General features: G+C 40.8%; 1 protein-coding gene across 1 annotated transcript in view; it reads left to right on the forward strand.

Annotated features, from left to right (window-relative positions):
- The window catches only part of LOC120940588 (unconventional myosin-X-like), a 287,319-nt gene that overhangs the window by 15,008 nt on the left and 251,891 nt on the right, over positions 1 to 20,420 (forward strand). The window lies entirely within an intron of this gene.

Here is a 20,420-nt window from a genome sequence, read left to right on the forward strand (position 1 = left end):
TGGAAAGAGGGAGAGAGCAGTGGAGCTGCAGACGGGCACAGCACTGGATCAAATAAGCAGCCAGGTAAGTAGTTTGAGGGGAGCGGTAGTCTGGGGGTAGCTGATAATGGAAGGCTTTTTTTACCTTTGTGCAGAACGTATTAAGGTAAAAAAAACAAATGCCTTTGAAGGCTGTTCAAAGTACAGCCTGTTACACTATCAGGTCCAGTCAGAGCTGCTGTACTAACCATGCAAGATTAGTTCAGCGATCTGCCCTGCTGAGCTGTTGGGGACAGATCGACATAAATACAGGCAGAATGCCAGCCGGTATTTTTTATACCAGCAAATGTCTCCCGGCATGAGGCTTAAAGAGGAACTGCAGTCTGCTCACATAATTTGTAATAAAAACATCTTTGCTATTCTGAAGCTTCCCTCCAACCACTTTGCATATTATTTTATATATACTGTGATTCTGTACTTGCTAAATATGCTGCAGAAATCTCCCTCCACTGAGTCTGGCTGCAACCATTTTAGCTGTGGCAGCTGTAGCTGCTGCCTGTTCACTTCCTGGATTTACACAGAGGCACACCTCCAGCTCTGCAGCTCTCATTGTCCCTCTTATGACTCATCCCCCCTTCCTTCCTTCCTGACAACCTCTCACGAGAGTGAGAGACAGAGCTGTGCATAATGTCATAAGCCTAGGCTAATGACCAGACAAGAAACAGGAAATGGGCTGTATAAGGTATTTACTGGCAGAATTTTTTTTATTACTATCCAAATTTAAAACAACAAGGGCAGAAGATTTAATAGATGGAAAGATAAAAAGATTACTGAAGGTTCGCTTTAATGCCTCCTGCACACAGGGCGCTAGGTTTTCTATTCTGAACACCTTCTAATTCTGGCAGAAAAAAGCTGCTTAAAAACACACCTAAAGCTGCATATTGCACGGATGTTTAAGGATGCTTAGGCACGTCAAGTGGATTCCATTGGCCAGAATATTAATTTATTTTGCGTTCCATTGCAATGAATGAACGTTTAAATGCTAAATGTGTCTAGCGTTTAAAGGGGAGTTCCAGCCTTTTTTTACGTTTATTAAAAGTCAGCAGCTACACAAAGTGTAGCTGCTGGCTTTTAATAAACAGACACTTACCTGCTCCACGGCTCCGCTCCTCGCCCCCCCTCGCCGGCCGGCGTCTTCATTCCTAGTGTGGGCACCTGGCAGTGACAGCTTTCGGCTTCACGGCCCTGCGCACTGCGCATGCGCGAGCGGCGCCGTCCGATTGGACAGGCGCTCGCCTACAGGGAGGGGCTGCAAGAAGACGATTAAGCTAATCACCTTTCCAGCCCCTCGGCGGAAGCAGGAAGTGGGACAGGAAGTCCCCTTCTCCTGAAGCCCCCACTCCCCCCCCCCCCCCGAAAAAATTACATGCCAAATGTGGCATGTTAGGGGGCGAGGAGTGGGTTAAGCGGAAGTTCCATTTTTAGGTGGAACTCCGCTTTAAGCTTTTTTTAGACAGGTTTAGTCCCCTCAAGCTATTTTTCTGCTCAGAAGCTCCCCTAACTCTCCTCTAAATGTCCATCTGTGCATGGACTCATAGGTTAATATAGAAGTGATTTTACAGGCTAGAAAAAAAAAGTCAAATGTTTGTCAAAGAGGCATTTCATAAGCTTTTTACTTTGCAAAGTGAACATAAGTATTACTAGGTGAATGGCAAACCAACTGGTTTTGTGTCCAAGTAAAATGTTCCTTCTTATGTTATTACTTAGTCTAAAGCTGGCCATAGATGGATTGAATTTTGGCCAGTTCAGTAGGTACCAGCCGTATATTGATTCATGTATGGGCAGGCTGCTTGTACTGAAGTCAATCCATCGATCAACTTCAGTACAACCAGCCTATTGGATCTTTGCCATGCAATTACTGCTAGCAGTTATAGCCGCTAGCAGGAATCATTGTGTTATCTCAGCCAGGAAGGCCGACCCCCACCAACGTGGGCAGAACACAATAGTGCTGTGGGAGGGATTCATAGTCATTGTCAATGGGTGAATCAATCGATTTTCTTTCCTAAATCTAATTATCTATGGCCTGCCTATGTACCCAACCCTGCTAAATGCCCATACATTAGCCAGATTACTACAGGTTGTTTTAATCTAATTTGGTGGTGATTCGCTCTTTAAAAAGGCAGTCCAGACCGGAAACAGCAGTTGCATGATGGCTGCAATAGTGCATGTACTGTTCTTATCTCAGAAAACTAGAAAAGGTAGGGTATGCATGTAAAGTATATATATATATATAAATATATATTTGTTTTTGGTGGGGGGTAGACATCTAGACAGAGAATGACAGAGAATAAAAGCAAGGTTTTGCTCCTTTTGATGTCCGTTTTCTGTAATAGGTGAATATTACATTGTTGACCCAGCCTACCTAAGAGGTGTACTTTCAAGAGGTGTGTCAGCAAATAAGCTAGAAGAACTGTTTAGACACCCTTTGAAGTAAAAGTGCCAGGAAAGCTAAACTGCAGTTTGGTAAACACATTCTGTGGAAATGCTATGAATATGTTTGGGCAACACTGGCATTGCTGCACCCAGATCCCAAGCAGTGTTGTCAGCCAACCACAGAAAGTTAGGAGCTGATGGTATATCTGGAAGTGTCATTCAGCAGATTGTGTACTTGTGTGGCATTATTGTGTAGCATTATAAGAAGGAATAACATAGGAAAATATATTGGAGAGCTGTGGTGAGTATGCCTTTTTAGATTTTGCCCACACATATACTGTCATTCTATAAACGCATAGTCCCTGGTAAAAATGGTTAGAAAAGAGAAACTAATGTTTTATATCTTTGCTTAATTATTCATATGAAATCTATAAAACATGGATTTTAGGGCATACCCATGAAACTGGTTTATAGAGCATTATGTTTTTTTTTTTTTACACAGTAAGCTGAACAACAGCTTTTTCGTTTGGGACTGCTCCATAAATGCTAAATAGACAAAGGAATATATACAAAAGCAGAAAGTAGAATAAAGATCACGATTCTCGATGTGTAACATCTTCTTTCACATTATACAAAAAAAATTGGGCTAACTTTGCTGTTTAGTTTTTTTTTATTCATTAAAGTGTATTTTTTTTTTAAATTGCGTTTGAAAAACCGCTGTGCAAATATGGTGTGACATAAAATATTGCAACAACCACCATTTTATTCTCTAGGGTCTCTTCTAAAAAAAAATATATCATGTTTGGGTGTCCCTAGTAAGTTCTAGCAGAAAATAATGATTTTTTAATTGTAAGCAACAAATGTCAGAAAAGGTTTGGTCTTTAAATGGTTAAACTTCCTTCATCTACACGCCAGAGTTCTTTCCTTTGATAAAAGAACGAAAAGATACTTTGTTTCCACTTATTGGAGTGTTGTATTAAAACTTGGCAGGCTGCCTGGATTTTGTTTTTCCAGCTGTGAGAACTCTCTACACTTGTTAGAAAGATCGTGACATGCTATTTTGAAGATCGGGAAGAGAAAAAAATTGCGATTTCGATTCTTCACGATTAATCGCGCAGCTCTTCCATGTGTTATAAAATACATTCAATTCAATATCAGACCCTTGGAGGGCTATGTTGGGAAAGCTTCACATAACAAGTGAAGAACTGTACAAAATTCAGGTGTGACAAAAAGTTTTGAATCTTGCAGAATTTTCAGGGTTTTAACATCAGCCTAAAATGTGAAATAGATTTAAGTTTCTGAGATTCTGTAAGAATTCAGAAGCAGGATGATTGCAGTCACTCCATGTACTATTCGCTACACTTCCTAATACTGTACATAAAAAGTATGTACGTTGTACACAAACAATATTCAAGTGTGTTGTTATCAAGGCTTCATCAAATAAGAAAGAGAATCATAACTATATAAAAAATATCTCTAATGACTTATAATATTGTAATTATTTCTATAACATTATTACTTTAAGGTACTTATATAACGCTGTCAATTTGTGCAGCGCTTTTACATATATATTGTACAGTGACATCAGTCTCTGCCCTCAAGGAAAAAACCCAAAAGGGGAAGTTCTGCTTGAAGTCTTTCTCCCCCATATTTGGCATGTTTTTTTTTTTTGGGGGGGGGGGGGGGGCGTACCAAGTTTTGACAGGTACTTGCTCCCACCTCTGCTGGGATTGCCTTTGGCGATCCGAGCAGAAGTTCTCCTTCCCCCTTCTTCCCTGCAGTCTTCTGGGACTTTTAATATGTTTTCCAAAACTATACTTCCTCTTTAAGGTCCCTAACTCACATTCATACATACACATACTAGGGCCAATTCAGACAGGAGCCATTTAACTTACCAGCATGTCTTTGGAGTGTGGGAGGAAACCAGAGCCCCCAAAGGAAACCCACTCATGCACAGGGAGAACGTGCAAACTCCAGGCAGGTAGTGCCGTGGTTGGGATTCAAACTGATAACCCTAGTGCTGCTTGGTGGGAGTCCTACCCACTTAGCCACTGTGCTGCAATATCAATGGCTATTTTCTACAGATAATCATTTTAAATAGTAATCGAATGATTCAAGTCAATTTTCTGTTAGCCTTTGATGGGCAGATATCTCCCTGAGAATGACAGGATGGGAGGTACCTCTGGAACTGGCTCCTGCCATGATACTTGCTTAAATCTTTTAGTGGAACATGTGCAGTACCTAAGATCCTTTATTGTCCTACATTGCATATGGAGGCATCATGTTCACAAGGACATTTCCCAATCAAGAAATATTACAAAGAAACTCCAAACTGGCTTAAAAAAAATGTTGAAAGCCCATTCCTTATCCCAACGTGTCTTTGATATACGTTTTGTTTAGTCTAAGGCAACACTAGTATGGTGTATTACCTGCCTGATTCCTCGAGTATGCAAGCTTCCTTCCCGCCAGATGACCGATCCATCCAAAGCCACTCCTCTTCATTGATTGTATGGCCACACCCTCACAGTTGTCATCCCTTACAGCAGGGGTAGGTAACCTCGGCCCTCCAGCAGTGGTGAAACTACAAGTCCCATGAGACCCTAACAATCACAGGCGCGACTCCTAGAGGCAGAGGCATGATTTGTAGTTTTACCACAGTTGGAATGCCAAGGTTGCCTAACCTTACAAGTTAAGATGAGTGGTCCTGACCTGTACTTGATGGTGTGCAATGCCCACCCACATTCTAGGCCTGGGAAAAGAGAAGACCAGAGAGACAATTGCCATAGAACTAGGGCTGCAACTAACGATTATTTTCATAATCGATTAGTTGGCCGATTATTGTTTCGATTAATCGATTAATCGGATAATAGCCTTAAAAAAAAAATTGCATTTTTAAATTTTTTTGGGCCAATTTGTTGTTGGGCAGATTACAAAACACAAATTCCCGCAAAAACACATTACATGCTTTTCTGCAGCTTCTCCATTGAAGTATATTGAACCAAAAAAAAAATAGCAATCGTTTTGCGTTAAAAACTCATTGCCCTTTCCAAATACGCAGCAGCCGGAAAAGAATCATGGATGTGAACATGTCCCATAGGAAAACATGTAAATTAACTGTAGTGTGTTTCTGCAAAAAGCACCAAAAAACAGAAGTTTGACCCAGGCCTGAGATGTTTAGTAACATAATGGGGTTAAAAAAACAAAAATAAGTACAAAAAGAGCAAATAATCGCTACTGTAAGGGGTTAATTTTTTTTACTGTGGGACAGTGAAAGTAATATTTACAGTAGCGATTTGCTTTTTTGTATTATAAAGGGCTAGTTTTAGTTTTTTTAACCCCATTATGTTACTGGCCGATTAATCGATTATGAAAATTGTAATCGATTAATTTCTTAATCGATTAGTTGTCGATTAATCGATTACTTGTTTCGGCCCTACATAGAACCAGAGTGTAAGCTAAGCAATTGTCTTTATTTCACCCCCTAGACAAAACTTTATTTGCATGGGGTCAATATTTTTTTTTGTGATCAGTCTGGAGTTGAGCTTTAAAGCCACAGAATTAACATAACTGGAAGGCAACTAGCATTTTAAGCAGGAGGTTAAAATTTGCAACCCATGTATTTCTCTGAGGACAGATTGACGTAAAAAAGTCTGTTTACCTTATTCTCCCCTATCTTGCCCCTCACCCACTGGATTTGTACTCATGGTCCTTTACCATAAATAAACATCTGTACTAGAAGGGCTTTCCAATTACTTACAATTACCTCTAAAGAATCATGTCTCAGGCTGAATAAGTTGTTTGGGTTTGAAAGCTATTTTTTGTCAGTTGAAAACAAATTCATGTGCCCTTCAGAGGACATGTGGTAGTGATTTCATATTCAGAATCCGATGTGAATGGTGCTGGCATGCTACAATTATTATATAAGGTATTTATGCTAATAAAGACAGGATCATGCAGTAAAAAACAAACTGCATACCCAAAGGAAACATGGAGTACCTCATTCCCATATGCTTTTCTGAACCTTCACACAGTGCATGCTGATCATAACTACCTGTTGTGATTGTGGAATGTGCGCACTATCTGTTAGTCTATGTGTATGATTCATTTTGCTTTAGGAAGATTAGTTAAAAGAGAGTAAATCTTTCTGTAGTGACACTTTTTCCAGTGACAACTGCCTCAGAGGGTATTCCCCTCTCTTTAGAGAGTCATCCATTCACTTCCTGTTTTGTCTGCAGGACAGGAAGTGAGAGGAAATCATCCCAGTGGTACACAGTGTTTTTTACACTACATTGTCTTTCGAAACTGACAAAATTTGGGGTTTAGATATAATCTAAGGCTCTGTGACACTAGTTCCACAAGTATGTTATTCATGGTAAAGATTGTTTAATAAACCTGAACTTCAGGAATGACATTAAAACAGTGGAGCCTCTGCACTGAAAGGGTTACATTTAGTTTAAGTCTAGGGGTAGAGGTATAGGCACGGATTCACATACATTGGCGCATATTTATGCCGGCGTAGCGTATCTAATATACACTACGCCGACGTCGCGCAGAGAGGCAAGCACCGAATTGTCAAAGCACTTGCCTCCCAAACTGCGCTGGGTTCCCTCGGCGTAAGCCGTCATAGGTGGAAGTGGGCGTGAGTCATGCTAATGAGGCGTGACCCCATGCAAATGATGGGCAAAGCGCCATAGAAGTACCTAAAATGAACGGCGCATGCGCCGTCCAGTGGCTGCATTCCAGTGTGCATGCGCAGAATCACGTTGAAACATCAGCCGAAGATACGTCGAATCACTGCCTACGACGTGAACGTAACCTACGCCTAGCCATATTCACGTACTATGTAAACAACGTAAAATATGACGGCTCTGTTCCCTGGTCCATACCTTTGCATGAGTTGCACCTCCTATATGGGGAATAACTTTACGCCGGATGTACGACTTACGCAAACCGTGTATATTATGCGCCGGTCGCAAGTACGTTCGTGAATCGGCGTATCTCCCTCATTTGCATATGTGCATAGAAAATCAATGGGAGCTGCAAATGCGCCCAGCGTAAATATGCGCCCATGATACGACGGCGCAGGCAAGTTACGTCGGTCGTAGGAAGCCTATTTTCAGGCGTATCTCAGATTGTGGACACGGCGCACAGATACGACGGCGCATAGTTACACTTACGCGGCGTATCTCGAGATACGTCGGCGTAAGTGCTTTGTGAATCCGGGCCACAATCTTTATCACGTACTCTGTTCCTCACTGCTCCATCCATTGTGACTGGTTCCCCAAACCTATATTTTAAAGCTCCCCGGCCGGTGGGCATATATTGCCATCATCACAGGACCAGAAGCACTGCATTATACCTTAGGATGGCGAGGAACCACCCATATTCCAGAACAACGGAGAGGAGAGGTGAGCTCTGTAATCGGGCCGGAGAAAAGTATTTCTCTACCCCTAGATCTAAAGAGCATTTAACCTTTGCAGAGCGACAGGGACCCAACCCAAGAGTATTTTTAGTGTTTAGCAGTAAATGTTTATTTGTAAAATACACATTTTATGTACAGAGATTTGTGTCTAATATTATTCAGGTAATTGTACTGATTATTTAGTATTTGAATTGTTGGCTCTATAACCTTGACAGAGAGGGAAAATGAACCCACCATAGATCTGGATGTTTAGGTGGGATATATAAACCTACTTTAGATAATGTTTGTGTGATTAGAAGGGAGAGTCCAGTTGTAAATGTAAAAAAAAAAATAAGCCTTTTTTTTATAGAACCAGCTGTGTGTACGCTTAGTGCAATTTCTGATCTTTATAACGAGGGATACTCTGAGTGGACCATGCCACGTATTGAATTTTTTATATAAAAGCCAAACCATAATTTGTATCTTGTTTCTGCCAGAATCATCCAGCTTTGGGCAAACAAAGCAACAACATAAGTTGTATCAACCTATTGTGATTAGGTATTGTTTTTATGTATCCTTTAGCAGTAAGGTCGATCTTGATTCTCTAATACTGTATAGTCAAAAGATCTATTGAAGCATGATATGTAATCATTGGTCGGAAAAGCTGTCTTAGATAACGTTGCTTTAAAGTTACCATGCCTTAAAGTGATTGTAAAGTCTTGTTTAAAATAATAATAATTTAGCATTTGTCATACAACTGAGATGAACAAGCAAACTGTATATTAGCCTCTGACAGAACTCCTTAGTGCCGGTTCACACTACCGCGACTTGGGATCCGACTTGTGTCGCCCCAAGTCGCGCGACATGAGAATTTCAATTGAAGTGAATAAGAAACCGTGTTAATGCACACTACTGAAGTCGCTCTGACTTCAGAAAAGGTTCCTGTACTACTTCAAGGAGACTTCTTTCCGGCTTGTACCCATAGATTTCAATGGAAGTTGCCTCCAAGGTCAGATCACTGTCTTAACTGAAGCAACTTTACAGAAAATAGTTTACTCAGGCAAACCCCTCCCTCCCACAGAGCTGATTATTCTGTGATTGGCCACAGCCAAAGTCGCCTGTCCTGGAGGCAACTTCAAGTCGCGTTGTAAGTTGCTCCAAGTCGCGCTGAAGTCGCCTTGCAAAGTCGCGCTGTAAGTCAGGTTGCCCCTGTGTGAACCGCCACTTATCTTCAATTTAAAAGAGGGATGACTTTCATGGTCATCCTGGTATCTTTTGTTAGCAACAGGTAATCTAATGAGAAAATGTAGGGAACCAAAATTATGATTCTGCTAATCCTGTCACTACTGTCATATGTAAAAAATCTAACACATTTAATATATCAGACCTTATTATTGTTCTTAAACATCAATGAATCTTGTTATCAGGCCAATTATGAACTGACCATTCTAAGTCGTTTCTTTGAACATTAGCACAGGGATCTGTTTGCTGTAAAATATACAAGGGACCTTGAAAATATGCACACCTTCTGGCTGCATAATAACTTTATTTTTTTAATTTAATTTTAGTTTTAAGTGTTACTGCAAGAGATTGTAAACCTACTTGGAATAAAGGCCTCATTTTATGTTTTTTTGTTGTTGTGACACACCCGGCCTTGAAACACAGTTTTGCCGACCATGTGGCAAATTAAATTCCTATTCATCTCTGCCCTCTGCCCACCCAGACTTCCTAATGACTAAGAGTTATATTTTTAACTACTAGCAGTTACTGTTGCCAGACAGACATAAATTGTTTTTCCTTTATAATGGGGCGGCTCACTGATATTACATTTCTGCCTTTAGCAATTTAAGTTTCTGCTTTTTCGTTTTGTTAATGATAAAAATGAGCTGCGTGAATTGGAGATTTTTTTTTGGTTTGTTCTTTACAACTGCTGAACCTCTATTTATAGACTATGGACAGTCAACTCACTAAGCATCTGAGATACCTTCAGCCATTTTTAACTAGGCTTTTCCACGTTATGGTCTATAAAGCCTTAGAAAGCGGGTAGCTCAGGCTATGACAATGGGAAATGTGATTTAAGGTCATAGATAAGAGTGATTGCCTTTTGCTGCCATTATTACATTGTTGTATATGTAGATGATATTCACAAATCATTGTCTCACCTGATGCATAAATAATCACTTTGATAAGTGGTATTGAAAAGGGAAAGAGAACAATAGGGAATCTTTAAAGATTCTAGAATTTAAGGATTTACTTTTTAACTTTAGCTTTTTATTTGTTTGACTTGTATAATCAGCTTTAAGAATGCTAGCATATAGGGGGAAAGTCTTTGATCAGCAGACATGGTTCATGAGGCATAATAAACCAGGAGCATTATAGATGTTTCTCATCAGTGAAGAAAGCAACAAGTCATTGGCAGTGACTAAGCAGGCAACAGCTTAAAGGGGTTGTAAAGATACATTTTTAAAATAACAAACATGTTATACTTACCTCCACTGTGCAGCTCGTTTTGCACAGAGTGGCCCCGATCCACATCTTCTGGGGTCACTCGGCTGCTGTCTCTGGTCCTGCCCGCAAGAACTTTCCACCTTCATGTGAACAAGGATGCATTAAGGTGAAAAAACATGTACCTTTAGTGTCCCTTTAATCTACAGTATATAGGCTAAATTCACAGCTAAAAGACCAGGATAAAGATCCTTATTTTCAAAAAAGTGAAATTTACTTCGTGGAGATTTGAATATAACAGTCACATGACTAGAAATAAAGATCCTTTGTAAAAGTGGTTGTAAAGGCTAAGCTTTTTTTTTACCTTAAACCCCCCCCCCCCACCCCCCTAATACTTACCTTAGCCCGATGTCAACACAGTGATGTGCATGAGAGCAGCATCTCTCTCCACTCTCTCCCTTGTCACTGGGCAGATTGATGGCAGTGGGAGCCATTGGGTCCGCAGGAAACACAGGCCGAATGATTTCTGTTGATCCGACTGATGCCACCCAACATTTGGCCCATGTATACAGGGCTTTAGGTACCTTATATTGTGAATGTATAATATATATGTAAAGCGCTGTGTAAATTGATGGTGCAATATTTTGTAAAGTACCTATTATAAATAAAATATCTAAAACACATTAAAAAGACTGTATTTGCCCTTTAGGTAGTATTTTTATGGTCAAATTGTTAGTTACAAGCTCCCCTTTATTTTGTCATGCAGTATATGAATTTCTGAATGCTAATACTTTTCACCTATAAATTCTTCTGTTCAGCAGGTGTTGTATCGTAGCCATTCCCAGCTATGATTCATATCAGACATGTTATCTCGCAACATTTCCCAATCATTTTTCTTCTTTCTGACTTCCTTCTGCTCATCTTTGTCATCAACTAGTTTTATCATGTAACTGGCCTGAAACATTCCGTGGTGTGCATTCCCTCTGTAATTAGACTTTGTATGATTTGTTCATTGGTACTTGATGGGTGTTTTCACCAGGCAGTCTTTTTGCTCTTTTGACATTTAGTGACACATCAATTAGTAATGAATGACTTGTAGGCAAGTGCAAATCATTTTAGCCTCAGGTTCTCTTTCCTAATAGTAGTAGTTTTCTCAGTCATCATATGTGAAGGGTGTGGTGTGACTTTGTTTTGTGCTAGTGACTTGCACAATCAGATATCAGATATATATTTAAATAACTGTAGGTGTTATCAATTTACTTTTTGTGAAGGCTCTGCTATTTATGTGCATATATTTGTTTAAATTTGTAGCCATTTATAAAATCATTCAGCATTACCCATGTCAGTATTGGATTCTGCCTGACATCATAGTTTATATATTTTGGACTAAATCAAGACTGTTGATGGTGATATTATCATTATTTCCACCTATTCCTATATTTTTTTCATTAGGTGAGATTTTCATCCCAGCAGTCATTGAATGTGTATAGTACAGACATTCTTTCTATTTTTGCGCTTTCATTTAGACATGCTCTAATTGCACACACATGCATTTCTATGTAGGTATTTCCTGTGAAATTGAGGCTAGGAGTGTCTTCATGTAGATCTTTTCCCAAACTTTCTTTTTTTTTCTTCCTATACGTCCTATCATAAAATGGCTATGAATACTTAAAGTGATTGTAAAGTCTTGTTTAAAAAAAAATAAACGAAAACAAACATTTTATACCACCAGATCATCCTCTTCTCTGGTTCCTCTTTGTTGCTCCTGGCCCCTCCCTCCTGTTGAGTGCCCCCACAGCAAGCAGCTTGCTATGGGGGCACCCGAGTCGAGATGCAACTCTTTGGGGGTTATTTCCGAAAGGCAAATCCACTGTGCACTACAAGTGCACTTTCAAGTGCAGTCGCTGTAGATCTGAGGGGAACATGCAAGGGAAAAAAACATATGATTGGATGATAAAATCAGCAGAGCTTCTCCCTCATTTCTGATCTTCCCCTTAGATCTACAGCGACTGCACTACCAAGTGGATTTTCCCTTCGTAAATCAACCCCTTTGTGTCCATTCAGACACAGAGCTGCCATTTGGACCCGCCCCCTATCTCTTTCCTGATTGACTAACTAACTTTTAAGGCAGTGGAAGCCAATGGCACTGCTGCTGTGTCTCAGCCAATCAGGAGGGAGAGTCCCGAACAGCCGAGGGACTCGTGGACAGAGATGGGGCTCAGGTAAGAATTGGGGGGTGCTGGGGCAGCTGCTACACACAGAAGGCTTTTTATCTTAATGCATAGAATGCATTAAGATAAAAAACTTTCTGCCTTTACAACTCCTTTAAAGCGGAACTTCACCCACAAGGGAAAGTTCTGCTTGTTTGCATCCCCACCCCACTGCCACATTTAGCCCCTTTTTTTGGGGTGGGAGCGGGTATCTGGTTCTGACAGGCTGCAGTGATCTGAGCCAGAAGTTTGGCCCCTTCTTCCCCAGCAGCCTTCTGGGACACATCACAGGTCTCAGAAGACCGTGGGACAAGTGCAGCGTGCTTTGCGCATGCGCAGTAGGAAACTGGCTTTGAAGACGCAAAGCTTCACTAGCGGTTTCTCATACTTAATATGGCAGCGCCTGCACCCAAAGCCGATTTAAGAATCGGCTTAGGTGAGGTCATCGCTGGATCCTTGGACAGGTAAGTGTCCTTATGTTAAAAGTCAACAGCTACAGTATTTTTTTTTAGGGAGCCTGGAGCTCCTGTTTTATCCCTTTCAACATGCTACATGCTGGACTACAGAACTCTAGCTATCGCCCCTTCCTCACAGTCTCACTCCACATGCATACATTGATTTATTTCCCAGCAAAACAACACTACTCAGTGTTTATGCACTGTGTAAAAGGAAAGGGCTCTTGGGAGGTGTAGTTCTGGGCCTTCCTACATCAATAAGAACTGACCTACCAGCAGCTACCCCCCAAAATGTTACATGTGTGGCAATGATGCCACAGGAGGTAATACAACCTGTTTTTTTGCTATAGGAACAAGGTAAAAGAAAAAAATGCCTGGACATGCTTCAGATGGGGAGAGGGAGGTTTGGAGGCACAGTATTCCTTTGTAGGGTTCATGTGCAGCATGTGAGCATACTGGCCTGGGCAGTACTGTAGACATGATTTCAGCGTGTTTGCTGATTTTTCTGGTACACCTGCAATCTTGAAAAAGTTCATGTAAACTCTTTCAGAACCACCATTCCCCCCAAAAACAGGATAACAGATTGAGAACATAGATGCGCATGTATTTTAGTGGTTTATTAAAGACTGACAGTGATCATTTTCCATTAGCAGGGAGAAGAATTGTGTGTCACTGTGTCTTTTCTGAGTTTCAGTTTGCTTAGACTTAGTACTTTCTCTTCCCGTGTGTGAATATTTTACATATGACTAAGTCTTGGCTTATGTCACTGCTGCTGCTTTGATATTATCTTTTTACATGGTAACCTTTGTACCTGTGTTACAGCCTGTTAAGCAGTTCTCTCTATGGCATTGGTTGGATTTCGTGTTTGTGGGAGGCACATGAGCCATGCCCTTTTTTTCAAACATTTCAAATTTTTAACCGCCTTTATTGATTGTAAAGTATACCTGACCTTCCTTTCCAACCGTCATTCAGCTCCATGAAAAATGATTTAGTAAATGCTTTATAAAAAAAGGTATAGTAAATTATTACTCTTTTTTTTCTAAATATCAAACAGGTGTATACTTTTCTGCTGTGTGCAATGGAATTGCATAGAGTGAGCCTGAAGTCCTTCTTCTGGTTCCCCACCTGCGCTTCTGACTCCTCTTCTTTGAGTGCCCCCATAGCAAGCCGGTTGGTGTGGGGGCACTTGTGCATGCTTAAATCCCGAGCCATACTGCCTGTATCCATATACACACACAGCCCCGCCCAGCGGCGACAGCAGCTGGAACCAGTGGCGCTTATTGAGCATTAGTTCATTTTGATGGCCAGAATAAATTGTTATTCTGATCAAATAAATGAATTAACGCCCAAGCGATTGACGGGCCTAAACGTGTTACACAAGTTTACAAGCGACAAGCTATTTTTTCTGTCAAAACTCTGCTGCCAGGGGGAAAGGAGTTTAGGAGAGTTATCAAAAAGTCCAGTGTGCATGAGGCCTAAGTGTGGAATTCATCCGAATAACAATATTAGTACCATACATGTTTTAAGTGCTATTCTGTAGGGATATATAAAAATTGATAAATTAACATTATAATACACAACTCTGTGTATTCTGCCCTTTGTTTTTCAGGTAAATTAAGACCAGTTGTAAGCCCGGCCATAGACGGAGCAGTTTTCTTTCCTGCAATCTATGGGAAGCCGTCCTCACCAGGACAACACAGTGATTATTGCTTGCGGCTTTACCAGCCACTAGCAATAATCACATACATGGTTTGAATCATCTATGGCCAGCTTTAAGCCGGGTACACATACCCGCTGGGTTGCATGAAAATAAAACTGGCAGCTCTGGTCACTGCAAGGTTAGTACAAAGATCTTCCCCATTGAGCTGTTGTGTCTGACAGGGGGACGCCCCCCTCCCTGCCAGAAAACTTCGGTCAATGCTTTCTGCCATTGGCTGAGAGCGCTGATTGGGAGTCGGTCGGCTGCTAGTTTTCCAAGATGCATGTCCGACAGAAGCCAACATACACACGGGCAGAATGTCGGCTGTTGCTTTTTTTGAACCATCAAATGTCTCTCAACATTAGTCACTGTTATTATTTGGAGAGCTTAAAGGGCCGTAGCTGTGGAGTTTACTTGATTAATTCATTTTTGGAATTTTTTTCTATTTCATTTTACACACAGGTTTATTTATTTGTTTGATTACCAATGTCAGTACTTTCTGCAGTGTCTATGACCAGAAAAGGATGGAGGATGGGATAAAGGTCATACTTTCTTCCTGTCTTCCAGTCCACTGAACTAGTCACCAGTAGTGTTCACCTTTATACACACCACTGAACTCATCAGAATAGCTCAGACTTGACTTGTGTGTGTACTTACTCTTCAAACAAACGCCTGCCTGCCTGCCTTCTCTTATTTAGCAGTATTCTCTAGTAAGCATTGGTTAAAATAAGTTGCAGATACTATCTCGATACTGTTCCCCATGTAAATTACGGCCAAAACAAAAGCTGTATATTTTCTAGGCGGTAGCCCTAAACAGGTGATGTTTGTATTCTGGTGTTGGGTATAGTTCTGGAAAACTTGCACAAGTCATGTTGTAACTGAGAGTATGTTTACATATTTTGTTCCTCTCTATGTGTAATTCTGACTTTACAATTGATAAATTATTGTTTGTGGTGGCTTCCTGCAGTGAGCAAAAGCTGCTGTGTAAGGCCGACCATAGATAACGATTTTTTTTTTCCGGGGTGATCAAAAAAAATGAAAACATTTACAGATTTCACCAACCACATAAGGGAAGTGGATGGAGGAATCCTCCCTGCTGTGCCATTGTATTCTGACAGCGGGACTTTTCTGCTATCAGAATAATACACTGATCAGCCTCTGATCGGCAAATGTTTTTAAAAATTCCTGTTTGTCAGAAGTCAATAATTAAGTTGACTTCTGTTGAGGGGGAACAGCCATACATGTCCCTGCTAAACTTTGATCCATCTATGGACAGCTTTAGGGCTAGTTACTACCACTTCAGATGAGTGGTATTGTTCTGCACAGATCAGTGGCAAACAATTATTTTCTATGTGTCCTGTTCACACCACAGCACATGGCACCTCATGTCAATGCTGGTCACCATAGCTCAGCTGCAGTGCATAGAAGTGAAAGAAGTGTCATTTTAATAAAGTTAAAATATAAAAGGTAAATAGTGCCTTGCGTTGTAACAGCCCGAGGCACGGCCCCTTACTACCATTACACAGTGGACGCCAGCCCACGCATTTTAGTGGACTGACCGGTGGGACTGAGCTGCAAGTCACACTGGATGATGCAAGCTGCAGAGCAGGGTTTACTATATAACTTTTCATGTTTAGATATAAAGTAACATCAGCTGATCAGCAGTGTTTGTTATCTTTACAGAACATTCTCCAGTAAGCGTAGGATAAGCCTTCTATTTCTTTGATCTCTTTATGGAAAACAGGTCTTTGCTTTATGTAAAGAATAAATAAGGAATTTCCATGTGCCGCAGGATTACCATAATAGAAGAAGGAAAGCACTTGCAGCTGTTAAACTGAAATATCGCATCACTATAATGTCAATTTACTTGGCTGGTAGGATCTGTAGTACTTGTTAATCAAGTTCTCTCTTCAAACACTCTATCCAAATGGTTTAGAAATAACCTATGAGCTTTTATTAGAGAGGCAGTTTTACCTGAGGCTTTTCTAACCAAGCAAAGCAACGTTTTCTGAAGTCTTGATGATTGCCCTAATGCTGTGTAAGCAGTTGTTGTCTTTTATGAGGCCTCTGTCACCCCATCTGACCTACAGGTTCTGGTACAACTAAACATCTAAACACCTGCATGAGATATTTTAGGTTTTTCTGTTTGCATTACTGTATTTCTATTATGTGTAATAGGGATAAAATACCAGTGCTTAAAGCGGAGGTCCACCCTAAAAATCAACTTCATATTAACAGGTTCCCTTCTGGGAAATTAGTGTCATCATTTCCCAGGAGGCTGTGGGCTTTACTCTCAAATGACTCCCTATAGTTCTCCCCTTAACTCCTCCGCCAGCAGCTTCATAAAAGGTTATGTAGAGAGGTGAGGGGAGGAGCAAAGAAGCTGGGTCAGCACAGAGATTAATTAGACACTCTCAGAAGTAGAGAGGGCTATAACCTGAAGAGGTAGACCTGCACTAAGGAATTGACTTGCTGAAAGATCAAAGGCACATTGCAAATGAATAAATTGTTTATGGGAAAGAAAATTTGCAAGCAAGCGTTTAAATAATTGATTATTTTATGCTTTTACAATGTTATACATTGGTGGCAGGGTCTCATTAAGGTGTTTTTGAAATGGCAAGCCCTTGATAGTCTTTAAGTTGTTATTTTTGTAGGTATATGTCTTTCTTAAAACGGAGGTCTACACAAAAATGGAACCTCCGCTGTCACATTTGGCACATTTCAGGGGGGAGGGGGGAGCATATACATGTCTTTGACAGATATTTGCACCCACTTCTGGGCATAGATAGCCGCATTATCTACGGGAATCTGTGCCACATCCTGAGCCCCCCGCTGTCTTCTGGGAAACACACATTTTGCGAGTGGATTTTGAGGTCTGGCGAGGAAGGGCTGCCTGGCAGCCAGAGGGGGGGGGAGCACCGCCAGCAGCCTGTGTAATGGGAGTTCTTCTCCCAGTGACCATGGAGGGGGAAGAGAGAAAGAGCCACCCGGGTGTTTAGAGCGCAGCGCGGGGAACACAGGATAACAGTTTTCACTTTAATTGCAGTGTTCCCCGTCGCTCGCTGTCAGATCCAGCCCCGCCCCCTGGTCCCGGGACTTTGATAGACAAATCACCCGTCCAATCCTGGTGACGGGTGATCTGCCAATCAAAGTTCCCCTGCCAAAATGAAAACTGTTATCATGTGTTCCCCGCGCTGCGCGCTGATCACCCGGGCGGCTTTCCTGTTCTTCTCCTCCCCTGCACAAGTAGGCTACATGTGGTAGACACGGGCTGCATGGTGTGGATACGGACTGCATGGTGTGGACACTGGCGGCATGTGGTGGACACGACTGCATGTGGTGAACACGGCCTGCATGGTAAACGTGGGCTGCATGTGGTGGACATGGACTGCATGGTAAACGTGGGCTGCATATGGTGGACACGGGCTGCATGGTAAACGCGGGCTGCATGTGGTGGACACGGGCTGCATGTGGTGGACACGGGCTGCATGTGGTGGAGACAGGCTGCATTTGGTGGGGAAGGGCTGCATGTGGTGGAGATAGGCTGCATGTGGTGGACACGGGCTGCATGTGGTGGAGATATATGTTTTTTGGACTATTTTTTATATTTTATATTAATTTTCTTACACAGGAAAACTTAACTACAGACTTTATGCTTGTTTATTTTCACATATGTAAACTTTTTTTCTTCACCTATATGTTTGTGGGTTGCGCATTATTACCATATTAACACATTTTTGCTTGCTGAATATTCCAGCAAACTCCACTATTGCAGCACCAAATTGAAAGTTTTTTTCATTTCAAACTCTCCTTTCACTTACTGAATTCAATTGGAGTCCTATGGTATCCCAATTAGAATTTAACTCTTTGTTTAACACTCACCCACTTATTTGTCAACACTTTTTTTCATTTATTTTTTAATATCTGATACTAATAAGGAGAAGCGCAAATCTACCTTGCTTTACATGTGGTGGAGACAGGCTGCATTTGGTGGGGAAGGGCTGCATGTGGTGGAGACGGGCTGCATTTGGTGGGGAAGGGCTGCATGTGGTGGAGACAGGCTGCATTTGGTGGGGAAGGGCTGCATGTGGTGGAGACGGGCTGCATGTGGTGGAGACAGGCTGCATTTGGTGGAGAAGGGCTGCATGTGGTTGAGACAGGCTGCATGTGGTGGAGACGGGCTGCATGTGGTGGAGACAGGCTGCATTTGGTGGGGAAGGGCTGCATGTGGTGGAGACGGGCTGCATGTGGTGGAGACAGGCTGCATTTGGTGGAGAAGGGCTGCATGTGGTTGAGACAGGCTGCATGTGGTGGAGACGGGCTGCATGTGGTGGAGACAGGCTGCATTTGGTGGAGAAGGGCTGCATGTGGTTGAGACAGGCTGCATGTGGTGGAGACGGGCTGCAAGTTAACATTGATACCCCTCTACAGTTCTCAAGAAATCCTGTGTACATAGGACAGGTCATTGATATACACATTTTTTTTTATTATTATTATTATACAGAACTTATTTTTTGCTAACGGTTTGATATACAGTACTGTGTATTTGTTTACAAACAAATGTTAGGTCTTGTAAGTAACACTATTTACTATTTAATACCAATTCAAGATATTCTTGTCAATGAATATTCCAAATCCATGTCAATCAGCATAGTAGAATGTTGTTTAATTACCACTAGCTAAGTTAATCAAATAAAGCCCAAGATTCCAAGAAAGACAAATAAAGTGTTGTCTTTTAATTATACTTGTGATTTACCTGATCACATCTGGGCAGATTATATTACAACAGTGGCCTGAAAACAAAAAAGGCTTCAGTCACAATGTTTATCTAACAAATCTCAAATTACCAGTTGAACTTTACTCCTGACTTTGGGAGGACCACAGAGGTAATTTAATGAAGACCACACTGATATCTTCATTTTTACTTAGTTATTACCTTTGTTAAAGTTTGCAAAACTACCAGATTCCAGTTTATTTTATATAAAGTAATATAAATCTGAAATCTACCTACTGTGTGTATATATATATATATATATATATATATATATATATATATATATATATATATATATATATATATTTTATATATATATATATATATATATATATTTTATATATATATATATATATATATATATATATATATATATATATATATATATATATATATATATATTTAACGCCACACATCATTCTCCTCGTTGTATTGCCAGCATAGTAGCATATACATTTATTTATCTATCAGTTTTTAGAAATGTGCTGCATCATATTTGTGTAACATTTGCTCTTTATTTGGCTTGAAAGGGAAAAGGCAGATGACATCCATAATTGATTATATGATTTTTTAAGCAGATCACAATTGTCAATTTCAAAATGGAAACTTTTTCTTTGAGTTTTTATAATTGCTCTTTTGTAATGAGACTATCTGTATAGGACACATTATCTTTTCCTTGTTCTGAGTTGTCTACGCTACTACAATGCACAAATGTTTTTATTCAAATCTACACCATGCAGTAGAAGTTGAGCCTGCTATCAGCTGTCACCTGCAGCTTCCACTTTACTAGGAAGCTTATCAGCACTTTGTCACACCTGGCTTCTGGGCTGCTGGACTGTAACAGCTTGTGTGCTTGAAGTATGCTTTTGCCAATGTTAGGAATCAGACTACAGGGTAATAAAAAAAAACCTCAGCAGTATAGTGCATCCAAGTATTTTCAAACCACGATCTTCTACGAAAATGTCATATTTTTATCCCTGGATAAGAGGTCTTGTTCCATAGAAAATAATGAAAATGAGCCATA

Source organism: Rana temporaria, chromosome 5, assembly GCF_905171775.1.
Source record: "Rana temporaria chromosome 5, aRanTem1.1, whole genome shotgun sequence".
NCBI classification, from domain to species: domain Eukaryota; kingdom Metazoa; phylum Chordata; class Amphibia; order Anura; family Ranidae; genus Rana; species Rana temporaria.